This window comes from Gopherus flavomarginatus, unplaced genomic scaffold (genome assembly GCF_025201925.1).
Source record: "Gopherus flavomarginatus isolate rGopFla2 unplaced genomic scaffold, rGopFla2.mat.asm mat_scaffold_61_arrow_ctg1, whole genome shotgun sequence".
Lineage (NCBI taxonomy): Eukaryota > Metazoa > Chordata > Testudines > Testudinidae > Gopherus > Gopherus flavomarginatus.
In genome coordinates, this window is record NW_026115130.1 from 986,130 (window position 1) to 1,006,187 (window position 20,058).

The window sequence follows — 20,058 nt, forward strand, 5'->3', positions numbered from 1 at the left end:
TTTGTAGCTCATGTCATGATTTCAATGCACAATCTGGACGCATGATTTTCTCTATCATATAAGACAATACATTTTCATGCTAGGATGTGCAAATCTGTATTTATTCATGCCATATATAAGAAAATAAAACAAATTCATTTCCTCTAAGCATATGGAAACTTTTTAATTTTCACAGTAACTGAAATGTACAAACACCTAGAAATGGAACTGTCACCAGCACAGGGTTGGCCAGTATTAAATAGTGTTACAGTAGGAGACAGCGTTAGGATGTTAACCCCAGGCCTTTTGTTCAAAGGTCGTGTCTCTCGCCTTCCCCCATGAACTGAAGCGCAGCATTCGAGAGATCCAGAGACTAGCTGATGACGTTTCTGAGTGCTAAAATAGCAAGCGCTGTCCATCCTGCATTGGCCAGTGGTGACTGGAGAGCTGGTTTGTTGAGAATAAGCTTCAAGGTGAGAAGCAGCAGCCCAAAGTGGGCCCCTACAAGTGCTGAAGTGGCTCAGTTGAGAGAGCGTTAGACTGGAAATTGAAAGGTCCTTGGTTTAATCCCAGGCTTCAGCAGCCTCTTTGATCCCTCTCTGTGCAGCTGTGGGCTGTTTCCTGGCAACACAGCAGTCCCTTTACCTAATGCAAGTTCTTTCTTTCAGGCTTTGCTGCGGGAAAAGGCAGCATTGGCTTCTGCAGCCAGCTGGCCCTCCTGAACTTCCTTTCTTCTCTTGCTCTTTCTCAGCAAGGGGAAGGAAAAGAAGCTCCCCCTCAAGCTGGAGTCACTAGGGGAATGTAAGGACGACTTCCTGAGTGCCGGCTCCAGTCCTCTGCTCTGCCAGCTGACCCATCGAAGAGCTGCCGCCATTTTCTCCAGGTTCTCCCCTCAGTGTGTGCCAGGGTGAGCACCACCAAAGTGCAGGGAATTTGAGGGCAGGGCAGGACAGCACACTGTGATGGAGTTTCTGTAGTGTGGTGGTTCTCACATTTGCCTAACCTGCAAAAGGGCCTCAGCCCAAAACCAGGCAGAAACGTAGTGGCTTCCTTTTCCCAGCTCCCCTTGCTGTCCAGCAAGGCCTTCTCCTTCTGCCACTGGCCTGTCCCTGGGATAACCCCAACCTCCGCACGATAGAGGGTGGTGATATCAGTGGAGAAAATACCTTGGCGTCAGCCTGGGGAAGCTGGAGGAATTAGGCCAGTTGAACCCATGGAAGTGCAGTTGGCTGCTGGGAGTAGAATCTTGTTTCTGCCTCTTGGCATTCCAGGGGTGGCTACTTGCAGCCCAGGAAAAGAAGTGGGGTTCTGGGTGGAAGGAAAACAAGTTAAGGGTTAATGTCTCTTTTACCTGTAAAGGGTTAACAAACAGGGACCCAAAACACCTGACCAGAGGACCAATCAGAAGACAAGATACTTTCAAATCTCATGTGGAGGGAAGCCTTTGTTTGTGGGTTTTGGGTTGGTTTTGTTCTCTCTGGGTTCTGGACGGGGCTAGAGGTGGCAACCAGGTTTCTGCCAATCTCACTGCTACAGTCTCTTATCTATTCAGAATTGTAAGTAAGAAAAGGCGGCCATAGTCCTTTTAATTTGTTTTTTTTTTTCTATTTGCATATGTGTACTTGCTGGAATAGCTTAAATTGTGTTTCTTCTGCTGGAGAAAGTTTCTTTCTATTGTTTACAAGTTGAAAGACCCTGTAACTTTTTACCATCTAAAGTGCAGAGATAAACCTTTTACTTTTTTCTTTCTTTTTTATTAAAAGTTTTCTTTTTAAGACCGGTTTGATTTTTTTCCCCAGTTGAGGCTCTAGGGAATTGAGTCTGTATATTCCAGGGAATTGGTGGGGAGAAGGGAAGAATAAATTCCTCTTTGTGTAGATTCACGGAGCTTGAATCTGTATTGCCTCCGGGTGAGGGGAAGCAGGGAGGGAAAGGTAAATTTCCTCTTTGTGTTAGATTCACGGAACTTGAATCTGTATTGCCTCCTGGGAGAAGGGGGGAGAGAAACTTGATCTCTCTGTGTTGTGTTTCAAAGAATTGAATCATGGTATCTCCTAGTGTACTCAGGCAGGAAAGATCTGGGAGGAGGTAAAGATATGGAGGGAATGTTTATTTCCCTTGTTGTGAGACTCAAGGAATCTGGGTCTTGGGGTTCCCTGGGAAGGTTTTGGGGGGGACCAGAGGGTATCAGGCCCTAGAAATTCCTGATAGGTGGCAGCGCTACAGAATCTAAGCTGGTAATTACGCTTAGAGGACTTTATGCTAGTACCCATATCCTGGACTCTAAGGTCCAGATTTGGGAATTATACTATGACACGAGTGTGCTGCTTTCTGGCAAGATGGTTTTCTGTTTTAGGCTTGGGACAAGCCTGCGAGAGGAGTTGTTCCAGTGAGAACCGCTGCTCCTTTCTTGCTGACCTGGGGGTGCCAGTGACAGCTTGTGAGGGGGCAGGTGCTGGCTTGAGTGAATGGGATATAGGAAACCCTAGCCTGCCCCTCCAGGCCAAGTCCACTGCTTGTCTCCTGCTTTGTGACATCCAGATTTAAATCTTCCCAGCATGTGCTGTGGCTCGTGTATTAAGCCTTCCTGGTGGGCCTGGTCATTGCCAAAGTAGCTCAGCTGGGAGTGCATTGGATTGAAGATCTAAAGGCTTCTGGTTTGATGCCAGGCTTTAGCACCCCTTCACCCTGGGTGTGTTGTGCTGGGCTTTCTTCTGGGTGTGCAGCTGTGCCCTGAACTTGTGATTTTTCCTAATTTCAGAGAGAGCACTTGCAGAGGGCATGTGTGGGGTCATGTGCCCCACCTGGGTTAGCTATCGCCTGCTACATTATGTGGTGTTGCCAGGCTCCCTCCCTCCTGCTGAAGACAGCCCAGAGCCCTTTAAATCCCGGCTGTGGTTGAGATTTAAAGGGCTCAGAGCTCCCTGTTGCTGCGGGCAGCCTAAAGTCCTTTGAATCCCGACAGGGGCTCTGGTGGCCGGGCTGAGGCCAGGATTTAAAGGTCTTGGGGCTCCCCTCAGTGGCAGGAGCTCTGGGCCCTTTAAATCCTTGCCCCGGCCCCGCCAAGCTCGGGTTCCCCCTGGCGGCCAGAGCCCTGGGCCCTTTAATTTGCCCCTGAGCCCCAGGGGGCTCCCAGCCACCTCTGCAGCTGGGAGCCCTTGGTTAATTTAAAGGCTCTGGGTGTCCCAGTCACAGCTGGTTCCCCAGGACCTTTAACTCTTGAGAGGCCACGCCTCTTCTGGATGAGGCCACGCCCCCTCAGGACTCCTGCTGTACCGGAAAGTCCGGTAAGTTACTTTCAGCCCTGTACCCAGCCAATGCAGTGTGCGGGCTGAGTCTTGTATCTCTGCACCCTGGGTCCAGGGCATGCACTCTCTCTCGCCTCCTCTGCTGTGTAGAATCTGGCCCTGCTGCAAAGTGTCCCCCATGAGCCACCAACTTCCAAGACAGCAGGTTCAGCCGTCAGAGCAGGTACTTTCAAACGGTGGGGATGTAGCTCAGTGGTAAAGCACATGCTTTGCCTGTATGAGGCTCTTGGTTCAGTCTCCGGCATCTCCAGGTTAATTTTTTCACATTACAGCTTTGCTCATGCCCATCTCGGATGTGACCCAGCATCTCCCTGCCCGAGTTTCAATATCCTGTTCAGCTGAGGGGCAAGTGACAATTGCATGGAAGGTCTGCGGGGGGGTGCGCAGGGGTTTGCTCTTAAGTCACCTTGTATGTTTAAGATTCCCACCCGCTGTGCTGGGTGGGACAATGGTAGATGAGAAAGGCAAATCCTCCAGCACTGGAGGGAAACGTCCCATCTGCACAGCCCGAGGGGCAAGGAAACAGAGGGGCAGTCAGTGCTCAGAGAGGAGATAGGTCAGTGATTTACCCCCACCAGGGGACACTGCCATTTTGAGGCGGGTGCATCTGGCTTGGGATGGTGCTGACGATGGATAGAAAAAAGGCTGGAGCCAGAGACAGATGGGACCACAGAAGGGGAAGGGGAATGGCAGCCCCACAGAAGGTCCTGGTTGCTCAGATGCTCCAGTTATTGCGCCCTGGCCTGTCCTAGAGAGAGAAAAGACCCAGAGGGACCCAGCCCCCCTACAGTGATCCCGTGGACAAGAACCTGGTTGGGAGTGGGGTGAAGGTTCCCTCTGGGCAAAGGGGAGCTGAAATCCCTCAGTGTCCTGGAATTTAAGCAATGAAAGCTTCAAACCCTGCACGGGTGTGGGCTGAGGTGCATCAGCAGAAGGTTGGGCTGGACAGGGGTGGCAGGTTTATATAATTTTTGGTAGTTCCCAGAATGGAACAAAGTCCTGCCCCACCCCACACCTGTGTAAGGCTCTGGGAGGGAGTTTGGGTGTGGGAGGGAGAGGGGTTGGGCTCTAGGAAAGACTTTGGGTGCAGAGTCTGGGCTCAGTCAGAGGGTTGAGGTGCAGGAGTGGGTGTGGTGGGCAGCGTCCTGGAGGGAGTTTGGGTGCGGATATGGGGTTTGAGTTGGAGCAGGGTGTGTAGGGTGCAGGAGAGGGTGAGAGGTGCAGCATTTACCTCGGGCTTTTTCCGAAAGCAACCTGCACCTCTCTCTGGAAGCCTCTAAGCAGGAGGGCTGGGAGTGTCTCTGTGCACCGCTGCCAGTAGACTCCACCCCACAGCTCCCATTGCCACAGAAGGCAGAGTTGGCACTCGGGGAGACCCCCACACACACACTCCAGGGGTTGTAGTGACATGCCAGCTGCTTCCAAGGGTTGTGTGCCACACGGAGCGAGGACAAGCAGAAAGCTGCCTTAGCCCCCTTGGGCTGGTGGTGGTGGCGGCGGGAGTCCCTGGGCCCTTTTAAATTGCCCATAGGCAGCAGGCAGGACCAGAGGGGACACTCCCAAGGCCAAACATTGGTTTGCACAATGATAAATCTTGGAAGAGGACAGAAATGAAATGGCAGCAGAACCTAAGGAATGAAAAGCCTCCGGATTCTTGTGTGTGCACCTACTCTGAAGAGAAACTGTAATTTGACTCGCTTTGTGTCTGCAACCGGTAAAATATCAAGGCAAAATCATTCCAGTGATTGTGACACTGGGTTTGAGGAGGCTTTTGTGTTACTAAAATGTAACTAGCATGTTAGGGTCTGTCTTGTTCAAGGATGGGAAAATGTTCTTTTTCAGGGATCTCAGATGAGAACTGGGGCACAACATCTGGTTTGTTTAGGCCACAAAAATGGAGGAACCTCATCTCTCCTGCTGGCAAAGAAACCCAGATACCTAAAAGACAGGGACTCACATCCCTGAATTGGCTTTAAAAAAGTTAGGCCCTGACCATTTCTTGTTTCCGCAGACTAGACACTTTAGCAAACTTTAGAATTCCTTGGTGCTAAACACTGTGAAACTCCTCTTTCTCATTCACACATGGCTTTAACGCCCCTTATCTCACTGAGGCTCATGACTGCCCAGAGTTGGAGAACTGTCCCTGTTCCCATTGGAAAGATGGGGAGGAGCCTGAGGTACAGAGAAGGGAAGTGACCTACCCAAGGGCATACACAGAAAGGTGGTGGCAGAGCCAGAAAGAGAAGCCAACACTCCTGACTCCTGTTCTAAAGGACAAACCGTCCCACTCCCCCCTAGAGGTAGGGATAGAGCCCAGGAATCGAGATGGTGGGGAAATTTCATTGAAACCGTTTTTGTCAGAAAATCCCATTCAGACTAAACCGGTTTGTTTCTCAAAATCATAACAAGTGGGATGAAAGTTCTTTGCAAAAGTATTTTGTTGCAAAAGAAAAGCATCTCCTGTTTGTCACAGTGTGTTAAATTGTCTCATCACATGCAAAGAGGAGACATTTAAAGCTCGAACATTAGATAAGATGCTTCAGTCTGAGCTAAGTCGTTGCAGCTTTTACCAATTTCAAAATTAAAAAAAAACAAATAAAATAGACTGTTTCAGCTATTCTATGTGTTAATCTGCTCTGAGTAAACGTGATAGGGCACTTCATATTATGCCCTACTCCTAGTGACACTCTCCAATGGATACCCATCCCCCACCCACTGTGAGGTAGGTAGGAGTAGATCATTATTATCCCTTCTTGAAAGATGGAGAAACTCAGGCTGAAAAAGAGAATTGACTTGTCTCAGGTCACACAGCCAATCAGGCTGGGCTGGGACAGCAGGGGGTGTGTGGGTGGGGGAGCACTGGTGGGCGGGGAGGGGAGAGCCCAGAGCTGGGGCAGCAGTTGTGTGGAGGGGAGAGCCCAGGGCTGAAATGGCAGGGGGATGCGGATTGGAGGAGGCCTAGAATTGGAGTGCCAGGGGGTGCAGGTGGGGGGGGAGCCCAGGGCTTGGGCAGCAGGGGAGTGTGTGTGGGGGGCCCAGGGCTGGGGTGGGGGCAGCCAAAATTTGTTTTGCTTGGGGCGGCAAAAGACCTAGAGCCAGCCCTGCCTCCATGCACCGTGAGGTAGGTAGGAACGGATCATTATTATTCCTACTTGAAAGCGGGAGAAGCTAAGGCTGAGAAAGGAGAACTGACTTGTGTTAGGTCACACAGCCAGTCAGAGGCAGAGTTGGGAATAGGCCCCCACAGCCCTGATTTTCAAACTAAGCATCGGATCTTGAATTTCAGACACTGAATGACCTGAATAAAGTGCTCTCAGATGAGCTCCAGACCAATGACAGTGAGAGTAATTCAGCAAGTATTTGAGGAGAACTGCAATGTTAGAGAGAATCATGAACTGCTCAGAGACAATTAATGCAGAGAAGCAGCAAAACTCATCAAACACAGAACTGGTTCTGACTTATTTCCTTGGTCTTAAAAGAGAACAGTAAGGACCTGAGTCTCCTCCCTGTCAATAAGCCCCTGCTCAGCCAATCAGGGTAGAGACGGAGGATGGGAGGCTGATGGTTCTCACCAAAGAGCCCAAAGGATGGCCCAGGTCACTGGTGGGGATCACTACCCGAGCACTAGTTCAGCCCCACATTTTTGGGTGGACCTTCCACAGTGAGAGCTGCAGAGTACTGCCCCGCAACACACACACACACACACACACACACACACACACACACACACACACACACACACACACACACACACCCCTCCCTCTCCTGCTGTTGGAAGGGGAACAGGAGAAAGGAGAAAAGCAAGAGACGAAGAGAAAGGAGGGAGGGAGGGAGGGATGGAGGAAAAGGTGAAACAAAAAGGACAAACCCTAATGTCCCCAGTGATTCTAAGGGACAAAATCCCAGGTGTGGAATAAAATTCTGCCTCCTTAAGCTCGTGTTTTCCATGCCTAGAATTCACCTGTCACCAGATGGATCAGACTGAACAGGTTTCAAACCTCCAGGAGACTCCTACCATTTAAACAGGGATGGCTGTTTTCTAGTAAAATCACTACAAGGGAACGAGAAAACTTGAAAGAGGTTCCTCCTGGCGCTCACGTCCGTGAACCTGAATAATCTCTCAGTCCTCAAAGAGAGACCTGGAGAAGGAGACTTGCTGAAGCAAAGCCACAGGGGTCTCTGAGGTTTCCCTGGCCCCTCGCCCCTGTCCTGCCTGGCTGATGTCAGCATCTCTCTGTGAGGTCACCACCCTCCCACCACCTTGGAGCAATAGTCTGAGATCCTGCAAAAGGCCTTTGTGATGTCACTGTCACCCCCCTCCCTTGCTGTGCCAATGTCCTGCCCCTGGCCAGGCACTTCGGAGGTTTGAGCTACTCCTTGTGGATCACCCCACTCAAGGAGCGTTCGTTCTAGGCAGCAAGCCGCTTACACAGGAAAACATCAGATGCTGCTCTGAATGCTACACTCAGTTTTTCAGAAATTAGTCGACTTTATGGCCAAAAGAGACCATTAGAGCATCTGATCTGACCCCCTGCATATCACAGGCCTCCTGTATGACACAAGAGCTACTTCTGGGGCAAACACATTCCAGAAAGGCATCTAGTCTTCATTGAATGACATCAGGAGATGCTGAATCCACCACTTTCCTTGGTAGCTTGTTCCTGTGGTGAATCATCCTCACTGTTGACTATTTGGGGCTTAGTTGTAACATGAATTTGTCTCTCTTCACCTTCCAATCATTGGGTCTTGTTATGTCTTTCTCTCCTCGATTAAAAAGCCCTTTAACACCCAATCTTTTTTCTCCATTAACGCACTTCAACACTTCAATGAAATCACCTTTCAATCTTCTTTTGAGAAGCTAAAAAGGTTGAGCTCTTTCAATAGCTCACTAGAAGGCATTTTTCTCCAGCCCTCAGAACATTTGGTGGCTCTTTGCTGCTTCAGCTCCAATTTCACAACATCTGTTTCAAATGAGGACACCAAAACTGGAGGCAGTAATCCAGTATCAGTCTCACTGACACCGTGTCACCTTCTGTGGAGTTATTGACATAATCTGTAACTGTATAGATCACTGTTGCAGCCACTGTTCTATATTTGTAACCAAAATAGTAGAAAGGTTGTTGTGTAAGGGGTCTATGGAGAGGTTCTGATTGGTTGATTATAATGATGCTATCTCTAGATGTGTATCATTTTTTTAGTTGACGTCATGAATATTGGCTCTATGCTGTCCCTATTTCAAACTTGTGCTCTGCTTCTGGGAAACACCCCAGCCAGACAAGTTGGTGTCAGTTCTGCCTAGCCTGCCTGATGGCCCATTAAGGACCATCAGCTATACAATCGACCCATTGAGAGAAGGCAGATACGCCTTGTGACTCAGCAAGGTATGCAGGGACCTGCCTATGGACAGAACTCCAAGGTTTTCTATTGCCAAGTGCTGGATAGAGTGTCCTTGGGACAAGAAAGCAAAGACCACATGGCAAGAGTACTATAAAAGGTTGATGCCTCGTCTCCATCTTGTCTTCAATCCTGCTTCATACCTATGGAGGGACATTGCTACAAACTGAATCTCTATACAAAGGACTGAATGACCCATCCTAGCTGTGGATGGACTCCAGAGACTTGATTGAACCCTGCAGTTTATTCCATCACTGCTACAAGCCTGAACCAGAACTTTGCCATTACTGTACGTGAAGGGTTAAAATTCATGTGCATTTTGTATAACAACCTGGTCTATGGATTGTGCCAGCTCTTTTCCAGACCCAAAGTCCAGAGTAGGGTCAAGGGACGAGAAGCCTAGCAATAGTGACCAGCTAAAAGAAAGCTGGGTTAACAGAAAGCCTTGTTTGCTAAGATAGGCTTGGTCAGCAAATTGCCAGGTGTTGGAGCTAAGAACTAAAGAATTGTATCTTATTCAGAGTTGCAGATTGAACAAAGAATCCCTGTTCCTATTGTGTAAGTCTCTTCTGTAGGGAGACATTCTTCCCAAAGGTCCAACCTTGAGTTTATGAAAAGTTGGCACATGTCAGTATAAGGTATGGCATCCTTCCACCTCCCTTCCCAAAGACAAATGCCTGCCTTCAGACACACAGAAAACAATCTTTATTGCCATATACTTTCACTGTTTCTTTGCTTTAACCCCTACGAATGTACCTGTTGGACAATCAAAGGAGTTGCTCCATTCCTATGGACCCCAAACCGGAATTCAACATATATATTTTATACTAATAACGTTTTATCAAAGTGTTAATGAAATGTTAACTTACTAACTTGAGACCAACGGTGGAGACATTATGTAACCTGTTAACCATTGGCTACTGTGCTATCTTGTCTTACTGCAAAACCTATCCCAGGGTTTGGTCCCCCTCCTGAGACCCCCCACTGTAACTGCCTCCCTAGGATCCTGCCCCCTACCTGTCCCCCTGACCCTAATCCACACCTCTGCCCCCAGATAGACCCCTGGAACTCCCACTCCTATCCATCCACTCCCTGCCCCCTGACAGGACCCCTAGAACTCCCGGCCCATCCAACTCCCTCTGCTCCCTGCCTGCCTCAACCCTGGTCCACCCCCCGACAGGCACCCCCTGAGCCCTCAACCCATCCAACCCCTCCTGCTCCTTGTGCCCATGACTGTCCCCCTCCAGAGACCCTCCAGACCCACTAATCACCTCCCCAACTATCCAACCCCCCCACCTCCTGGCAGCTCTGTCTAGTGGCTGTTCCCACCCACACGCTGAAAAAGTGGCAGAGGAGTTCCCTCTCCTTCGGTGGGAAGGTTGCCTTGTGGTTAAGGCACAGGACTCAGGCTCAGGTGTTCTGGGTTTGAGTGTCTGCTCTGCCACAGACTCCCTGCTTAGCCTTGGGAAAGTCACTGCACCTCTTGTGCCCTAGAGCCAACGTGCCAAATGGGGCCAATGCTGATCCGGCCTCCTGGGCTAAATCCATTCATGGCTGGGTGATGGGGGGGCGGGAAATGGAGATCCCAACATGGGAAGATTGGGGCTGAATTTCTGCACAACTGGAGAGTGAGAGCCAGCTCCACAGGGGGGATGGGAGCGAGAGGGGCTCAGGCCAGCTCCACACAGAGTGGTTGCAAGGCTGAAGCCCTGACCCTTTTGCCACTAAGATGGCTGGGGCTCCTGAACTGGGGACTTCAACCCCACTTCTTCTGCCAGGGTCCAGGTCTTCTCCTCCTTGCCCCAGGGTGGCTCCTCTCCCCCTTCACCATCCCCTAGTGCAGCTTCTGCTGGCATCTGGGATTCTCCTACCACCTCCCAACCCAGCCTGGCTTCTCCTCCCATGCCCCAGCTTGGCGCTTCTCCGCCCCACTGCAGCTCCTGCAGGGGCCCAGGCCTTTTTCTCCCCCCTCGCCCCCTCCTCAGAGTGGCTCCAGCCCAGTCCGGGGCTTCTCCTCCCCCACTACAGCTCGGCTCCTCTTCCCGCCCTACCCCCTGCCAGTATCTGGAGCTTCTCCTCCCCGCAACCTCCCACTGCCCCCAACCCCAGCCTAGCCGGAATCCCTGGGGCACCCGATGCTGCTGTGGCCAGAGCCGAGCCTGGCGGGCAGGGAGCAGCGATTCAAGCGGAGGCCATGGCAGAGCCATCAGCCCGAGAGGTGCGGGGCAACCCCACGGAAGCGGGGCGGGCTGTGTTGCTGCTGGACCCACACCCCCGCCCACCCCGACCCGTGAGGCTGTTTGGGGGGAGGGAATCACTCAGCCCCTGCAGGAGCAGAGAGAGGGGAGCAGTTCAGCAGAGCCTCCCCTGCAAACAGATGATCACAGCTGCGCGCAGGCTGCCCCCAGGGAAAAGCTCAGCTGGACATAGGTATCTGTGCCCTCATGAAGCACTAAGCCCTCCAGGGACCCCTCCAGCCTTGACATAGGTATCTGTGCCCCTCACAACTCCCTAAGCCCCCCAGGGACCTGTACAGCCTGGAAGTTGTCATCTGTGCACTCCATAAACCTCCTAATCCCTCCGTACCCATCTAGTCTGCACGAAGGTACCTGTGACCTCCAGAAACCCACTAACACCCCCACAATCCCTACAGCCTGGACGTAGGTATCTCTGACCCACACGAACCCCCTGAGGACTCCTTCAGCCAGGATGTAGGTATCTTTACCCCCACAACTCTTTAAGCCCCCCAAGGGACCCCTACAGGCTGGACATAGGTATCTGTGCCCCACACCTCCTAAGCACCCTTGGGACCCCTATAGCCTGAAGTTAGGTATCTGTGCCCCCCACGATCCACTAAGGCCCCCCAGGACACCAACAGCCTGGACCTAGGTATCTGTGCCCCCCACAAACCCCATATACTCCCCAGGACCCCTCCAGCCTAGATGTAGGTATCTGTACCCCCACAGCCCCCCTGGGACTCCTACAGCCTGGACGTTCGTATCTGTGCCCCCACGAAACCCCAACACCCACCCCGGGAACCCTCCAGCCTGGAAATAAGTATCTGTGCACCCCAAGAACGCATAAGCACCTGTAGGGACGCCTACAGCATGGACTTAGGTATCTGGGGCCCCCCAAAACCCCTAAGACCACCAGGGACCACTACAGTCTAGAGATAATATCTTTGTCCCCCGAACCCATAAGCCCCCTGGACCCCTCCAGCCTGGACTTAGGTATCTGTGCCTCCCCTGAACCCACTAAGCCCCCCAGGGACCCTCCAGCTGGATGTAGGTATCTGTGCCCCCAGAAACCCCCTTAGCCCCCAGGAACCCCTCCAGCCTGGATGCAGGTATCTGTGCCCCACAAACTGAAGCCCCCCTCCCAGAACCCTCCAGCCTGGACCTATGTATCTGTGCCCCTCACACACTAACCCCTGGAAGCTGTATTGCCTGCAGGTAGCCCCCCCACAACCCCCTAAGCCTCCCAGGGACCCCTACAGCCTAGATGTATGTATCTGTGCCCCCCAAACCCTAATCCACCGGGGACCCCAAGCATGGACCTAGGTATCTGTGCTCCCCAGGAACCCCTAACCTCCAGGAACCCTCCAAAATGCATACATATCTGTGAATCCCCCTAAGCCCCCCAGGGACCCCTAGAGCCTGCAGATAGTATATCTGCCCCACAAAACCCCCTAATCCTCCCCGGAACCTCTCCAGCCTGGATGTACATATCTGTGCCGCCCACAACCCCCCTTACCCCCCCCGGACCCCTCCAGCCTTGATGTAGATATCTGTGCCCCCGGAATCCCTAAGCCCTGTAATACCCCCATTTGGACCTTAGCGTCCAAAATAGTTAGCATGAAAAGCTTAGTTACCAGGACCCCCTGCTAACCCCCAGCCTCTGCCAAACCTTCCCTACCCCAAGCCCCCTTAGATCAAATCCACTCCAGCCAAAACCCAGCTCTGAATCCACAGTGAACCCTCTCTGCCCAATCCTGGAACTACCCCGGAATGCTCAGGCTAGCAATCCACCAGACTCCCGACCCACCAATTCCTAGAAATTTCCCTGAAGTACTCCCAAAGCAGAGTACTGTCTCTGAACCTCCTCCAAAGAACCACTCAGCACCCTCCAGCCCAGTCCAGTCCTGCCCCTACAAACACTAGTCCCCTCCACCAGGTCCATCAGCCTCCAGGAATCCTCCAGCCTGGAGCCATAACCCTTAGCTATCTGTTCCGCCCACAACCCCCTTACCCCCCCCGGACCCCTCCAGCCTTGATGTAGATATCTGTGCCCCCGGAATCCCTAAGCCCCCCCAGAATTCCTATACTCTGGACGTAGGAATCTGTGTCCCCTACAATACTACTAAGCCTCCCCAGGGACCCCATCCAGGACAAACATAGGTATCTGTGCCTCTCACCAAGTCCCTAAACACCCAGCAATCACTGTGCTCACCACAACCCCGTAAGCCATCCAGGGACCCCTCCAGCCCGGACGTAGATATTGGTGTCCTCCACGAAGCCCCTAATCCGCACCAGGACCTCCACAGCCTGGACTCAAGTACCTATGCCCCCCACAACCCCTCTAACTCCCACAGGGTCCCGACCATTCTGGACTTAGGTATCTGTGACCCTACGAACCTCCTTTAGCTCTCCCGGAATGCCTCCAGCCTGTACAAAGCTATCTGTACCTCCCATGACCCCTAAGCCCCCCAGGAATCTCTACAGCCTCTACGTAGGTGTGATGCTCTGTGCATTACCCTGCGTGGCCACACAGTGACACTGTTCCTATATGAGAGAAATGCTCTGTGCATTACCCTGCATGGCCACATGGTGTCACTGTTGCTCCATGCGGGAAATGCTCTGAGCATTACTGTGATGGAGTAGGGACTGTATCTGTGGGGGATGGGAGAGCAGCGGGTGACTTTAGGTGAGGGACAGGACCTAAGCCTGTAACTCGAGCTAGGCAGCAGGGAGGGGGTCAGCACCTTTGCCTGGGAAGCTGGACAAAGAAAGGGGCCGGCTGGAGGGAGTTAGTTCAGTTTTGGTTTGGAGCTGGGTTGCTAGAATTCAGGGAATCCCAAACTGGGAACTAAGCTTCCTGAACCCCCAGAAGGACTCAATTTAGGGGTCCTGGTTGTACCCAAACGCTCTGCTGTATCCTTCGCTCCTGTTCGTCAAAAAAAACCTTCTGTTTTACTGGCTGGCTGAGTCACTGTGTGTCCCAGGAAAAGGGGTGCAGGGCCGGATTCCACCACACTCTGTGACACCCCCTAAGCTCCTCCGGGACCCCTGCAGCCTGGACGTAGGTATCTGTGCCCCCCACCAAACTCCTGAGCCCCCCAGGGACCCCTACAGCCTGGACGTAGGAGGAACCCTTCTGCCAGGCTGAACTAATAGCAGCAAGGACTGGGTTCAATACATAGGGGTCTCTTCCCTACAATGTAATGCAAGTCAGCTCCCGACCCCACCCAGTGACATGGGAAAAATTTACATACACACCCCTAGGTGCCTCGAAGATGCAATACTTCCCCTCTCGCAAGCAAAGAGTCTGGGGGTAGCAGAAAAAGTTTAATAACGTGAGAGAAACAATATAGCATTAAATTGGGAAAATATCTCAACTAGGCTGTGTCCTTTTCCCTGGGCTCTTGAGTCCAGCAATCCTCAAACCACCTCAAGACTCCAAAGTCCAATACCTCAAATGTTTCAAGAGTCCAGCAACCCCAAAATCACCCACAGTTCCTCAGCCCGAGTTCAAGAGTCTATCTGCAGGGCTTTTCCCCCTGCCAGCCAGGGTAGAAAGGAGGCACCTTACATGGTCCACTGCGACTACCCTGCCTCTCGGTGGGATTCTGCTTCCACCTTCCCCACGAACTGCTCAGGCTCGGTCCACCAGCATCTCTGCTCCTCCAGCCGACCTGTGATCTGCCCTAGCTATTCCCAAAAACTGCTCTGCTCACCTCACTCCATGGGCCACTCCAACCATCCCACAAACTACTGCTCTCCATTAGCTACTCTGCTCTGCAATATAGCTTCAGACTCCCTCACTAGCTAGCCCAACTCTTTAGTGCTTTCAGCTCAGGAACCTGGAACTCCAATTCTTAAGAGAATCAAAAATCAGCTCTGCTATTCATCTGTAAAAAGAGAAAAAAGGTGCAATTAGTATTTTCGGCTCACCCAAGGAGCCCACTCCCTTGTCTAGTGAGTGCCACTCAGTTGATGGTGAGAATCCCTGTCTCAAAGCAGTTTCACAGTTCCTCATCCATACAATCAGGTTGACAACACTCCACATCTCACGCCCCAACAACAAATAAATTGGGGATACCACAGCTGCCAAAGCAACCATCCCAGACTGCCGTGTTCATGTCAGGCGGGGTGGGTGTGTCTATGCAAACACGATCAGCCCCCGAAATTATTTTCCACACTCGACATAATTCACCACCAGATGTCAGGGTAGAGTTCATCCAACTTCTGCTTACATAGGTATCTGTGACCTCCACAACCCCCTAATCCCACCGGGACCCATCTAGTCTGGATAAAGGTATCTGTGCTCCCCACAAACCTTTAAGCCCCCCAAGGGAACCCACAAGCCCAGATGTAGGCATCTGTATGCCCCACAAACCCCCTAAGACCCACAGGACCCCTCCAGACTGTAGGTAGGTATCTGTGACCCTCAGAGCCCCACAAAGACCCTCGGTACCCCTACAGCATGAATGTTTGTATCTGTGACCCCCACAAACCGCCTAAGCTACCCAGGGCCCCCTACAATCGGGACGTAGGTATCTGTTCCCCCCCAACACACCTAATCACCCACGGGACCCCTCCAGCCTAGACATAGGTATCTCTGACCCCACGAATCCCCTAAGCTACAACGGGACCCCTCCAGCATGGACATAGGTATCTGTGCCCCCACAACCCTTCTGAGACCCCCCAAACCGCTCCAGCCTAGACGCAGGTATCTGTGCCCCCTACAATCCCCGCTAGGCCCATGATGGGACCTCTCCAGCCTCAACATAGTTATCTGTGCCCCACAAACCCTCTAAGCCCCCGGAATGCCTCCAGCCTAGACGCAGGTATCTGTGCCAAACATGAACCCCTAGGGCCCCCAGGACCCCTCTTGCCTGGATGAAGGTATCTGTGCCCCCCACAAAACCCTAACCCTCCCCAAGATCCCTACACCCTGGACATAGGTATCTGTTGACCCTCATGAACCCACTGATCCTCCCAGCAACCCCTACAGAATGGACATAGCTATCTGTACCCAAAATGCCCCAAAGCAACCCCAGGACCCCTACTGCCTCGAAATAGGTATCTGTGCCCCCCCACAACTCCCTAATACCCCCATAACCCCTCCAGCCTGGATGTAGACATTTGTGACCTCCAGGAGCCCCCTAAGCCCTCCCCAGAACTTCTCCAGCCTGGACATAGGTATCTCTGCCCACTACAAAAACCCTAAGACCCATAGGGCCCCCACCAGCATGGTTGTAGGTGTGTGTATGCCACACAAACCCGCTAAGCTCCCCAGAGCCCCCTCCAACTGCGACGTAGGTGTCTGCGCAACCACAACCCCTTACGTCCCCCAGGGACCCCTCCAGACCATACGTAGGTTTCAGTGCCCCTCACCAACTCCCTAAACCTCCAGGGACCATTACAGCCTGGATGTATGTATCTGTGTTCACCACAACTGCCTAAGCCATCCAGGGACCTCTCCAGTCCAAATGTAGATATTTGTGTCCCTCATGAAGCCCATAATCCATACCGTAATGCCTCCTGCCTGGACGTAGCTATCTATGCCCCCCACAAGCCCTAAGGCCCCCAGAGATCTCTACAGCCTCTACATAGGTGTGATGCTCTGGGCATTACCCTGCATGGCCACATGGTGTCACTATTGCTCCATCCGGGAAATGCTCTGTGCATTACTGTGATGGAGAGGGGTCTGTCTGTGGGCGGGATGGGAGATCAGGGGATGAATTTAGGACCGGACACGTGCTCAGCCTGTAACCTGAGCGAGGCAGGGGGGAGGAGGTCAGCACCTTTGCCCGGGAAGCTGGACACAGGAAGGGGCCGGCTGGAGGGAGTGAGTTCAGTTTTGGTTTGGAGCTGGGTTGTTGGAATTCAGGGATTCCCAAACTAAAAACTAAGCTTCCTGAACCCACAGAAGGACTCGATTGAGGGGTCCTGGTTGTGCCCAAAAGCTCTGCTGTATCCTTTGCTCCTGCTGGCCAAAAAAACCTTGTGTTTTACTGGCTGGCTGAGAGTCAGTGTGAGTCCCAGGAGGAGGGGTGCAGGACCAAACTCCCCCACACTCCGTGACAGACCCTAAGCCCCTCCAAGACCCCTGCAGCCTGGTCGTATTTATCTGTGCCTGCCACCAAACACCTAAGACCCCCGGAGACGCCTCCAGCCTGAACTTAGGTATCTGTTTCCCCCCACAACCCCCCTAAGCCCCTCAGGGACCTAAACAGCCAGGACATTGGTATCTGTACCCCATATAGACTCCAGAAGCCCCCAGGACACTCCAGTTTGCATATAGGTATATGTGCCCCTCAGAAACCCACTAATGCCCCAGGAACTCCTACAGCATGGACGTAGGTATTTCTACCCCCACAACTCCCCTAACTCCCCAGGGACATCTACAATCTGGACGTAGATCTTTGTGCCCATCATGAAACCTCTAACCCCCCCAGGACCGATACAGCCTGGACTTACCTATCTGTGCCCACTCGAACCCCTAAAACCCCCTGCTACCCCTACAACCTGGACATAGGTATCTTGGGCCCCCACAAATCTCCTAAGACTCCTAGGATGCCTCCAGCCTAGATGTAGGTATCTATGGCCCCACTAACCCCTAAGCCCCCCGGTACCACTACAGCCTGGATGTAGGAATATGTGCACCCCACAAACCCCCTAAGGATCCCTAGAGCCTGGAGATTGGTATCTGTGTCCCCCCAAAACTATTTAAGCCCCCCAGGGACCCAAACGGCCTGGACTTAGGTATCTGTGCACCCAAGGCCGCTAAGACCGCCCAGATCCCTACAGCCTGGATGTAGGTGTGATAGTGCTGCCCATGGGAGCCAGCTGAGGTTACTCAATCAGGGTGAACTGCAAACAAAACAGGGCAGACAAATCCCAAACGCTGCTGGTTATTTCAATACTTAGATTTACCAAGCCAGCACAAAACAGCTTCTGTAGTAGCTCACTGGTTACTTAAAAGTTTAAACTACGCAGTTCCCTTAGAGTACCCAGCCTCAGGCCTCCATCCAGACATGCCTGTCAGATATGATGGAGTACAGCAGTTGGCAGGAGAGCACTCGATGTGTTGCATCTACACTAGACGCAATATATCGACCCCCGCTGGATCGATTGCTGTCCACCGATTCGGCAGCTGGTATAGACATACCCCAAGAATCTGGAGATCGGAGCTGGACCTCGGAGGGGGACACATTGAAGGAACTCAGGGGTTAAGGTGCCTCTATTGTCAGCTGTCAGGGCTGCTGTTGCTCAGAGGAGGGTGCTTGACTCCTGGCAGGCTTAGGCACCGCAAGCTTGGGAGGCAGGAGAAGTGAAGCGGCCATGGCGTACTTGGGGTACTCATGCTCATAGCAGGGGTGAGCTGGGGCAAGGGGGGGTGCCACAGGGCAGAGCGGGGAGGTTGTCACAAGAGGGGCACCTCAGGGTAGCGGGGGGGAGCTGCCACGGGTGGGGCGCCTCAGGGCGGGGGTGCAGGGGGGGAGAGCGCAAGATTGAAGTTTCGCCTAGGGCATGAAACATCCTCGCACCGGCCCTGCCCCATGCCCTGCCTGCAGCCAGCCCTGCACCCGCTGCCCTGCCCTGCCCGCAGCCAGCCTCTGTCTCCAGCCAGCCCTTCACCCTCTGCCCTGCCCACAAAGCCGCATCCTCCCTGCCCTGCCTGCAGTCAGCCCTGCAGCCAGCCCGACACACCCCCTGCCCTGTCTCCAGCCAACTCCTGCCACACCCCCCTGTGGCCCTGCCCAAAGCCAGCCAGCCCCCACACATCCCCAGCCTGCACCAGCCCTGCACGCCCTGTCTGCAGCCAGCCCCTCACCCCCTGCCTTGTCTACAGCCAACCCCTGATGCACCCCCCGCCTGAGGCCAGCCAGCCCCGTACCGCTTGCCCTGCCTACAGCCAGACCATACCTCCAGCTAACTCCATGTCCACTGGTGCCCTGCAGTTCCGAGGGCAGTAATCCTGCACATCTGCTTCAATGATGGGGGCAGGGAGCAGCTGGGACCCACACATGTAAACACCCTCGGGATCCAGATAGCAAATATGAAAAATAGGGACGGGGTGGGGGGTAATAGGATCCTAAATAAGAAAAAGACCCCAAAATTGGGACTGTCCCTATAAAATCGGAACATCTGGTCACCCTAGCACACCCCCAGGACTCCTGAGTTCCATTGCTGGGTTTCCTGTTGGTTCCACTGCTGGTTGTTTTCCTTTTCCTGGGGGACTTTGGGCAAGTTGCTCCCCACTCTAGGGCTCTGTCCCCAGCAGTCAAATAGGGATTTCATAGTTTCCCGCTATTGGAAACTGCTGGGAGAATCTCCCAGCCAAAGCTGCTCTGACAGTGCTAAGCAGAATCTGACCATTCAAGGGAGGAGCTAACTGCCCAGGAGGTGTGTTTGGCTCTGGGGTTTCACTTCAGTCCAGTCTAGAGAGAGGGGCCCAGCCATGGAGTTTGGCTCAAGAAGACCAAGTCTCCAATTTATTAAGGGCGTTTTGAATTCCAATTCTGTGCTCCTAAGTGCTTGATGTCAGCTACAAATTTTAGAAGCATGCTCTCCACTGCATTTTCCAAATCATTCATGAAAATATTGAATAGTACCGGACCGTGGACTGATCCCTGCCGGACCCACTAGGTAAGCCCTCTCCGTTGGAGAGCCAAATCTGGAGAAGGGCTCCTGGAATCTGGGCTTTCAACCAGCTCTGCACCCACATTACACTGATTGCAGCTGGACTGCATTTCCCTCGTTCGCTTGTGAGAATGTCCTGCGGGACTGTGTGAAAAGCCTTAGTAACCCCAAGCTAGATCCCATCTACTGTTTACCCACCTCCACCAGGCCTGGAACCCTGCCAAAGAAGGAAAGAGGATTCGTTTGGAATGATTTGTTCTTGACAAATCCATGCTCACTAGTCCTAAGAACCAAATGATCCTGTAGGTGCTGCTGACAAACTGAGTGTTTAAGAATGTATTGCAGGATCTCTCCAGCAATGGCAGTGAGGCTAGCTAGTCTGTAAGTCCCAAGGGTCTCTTTGTTCCCCTTTTAGAGAAAGGTCCTGTCTTGTTTATGGATGGGAAGATGTTCTTTTTAAGGGATCTCAGACGAGAACTGGGGCACAACACCTGGTTTGTTAAGGCCAC

At 52.6% G+C, this 20,058-nt stretch overlaps 1 protein-coding gene and 1 non-coding gene across 2 annotated transcripts in view; one reads left to right on the top strand and one right to left on the bottom strand.

Moving 5' to 3' along the window:
• LOC127042580 (zinc finger protein 560-like) overlaps positions 1-20,058 on the bottom strand; it is a 408,147-nt gene that overhangs the window by 259,518 nt on the left and 128,571 nt on the right. The window lies entirely within an intron of this gene.
• On the top strand, positions 489-561 carry TRNAS-GGA (transfer RNA serine (anticodon GGA)). Its single transcript has one exon. It is a non-coding gene; the product is annotated as a tRNA-Ser (tRNA).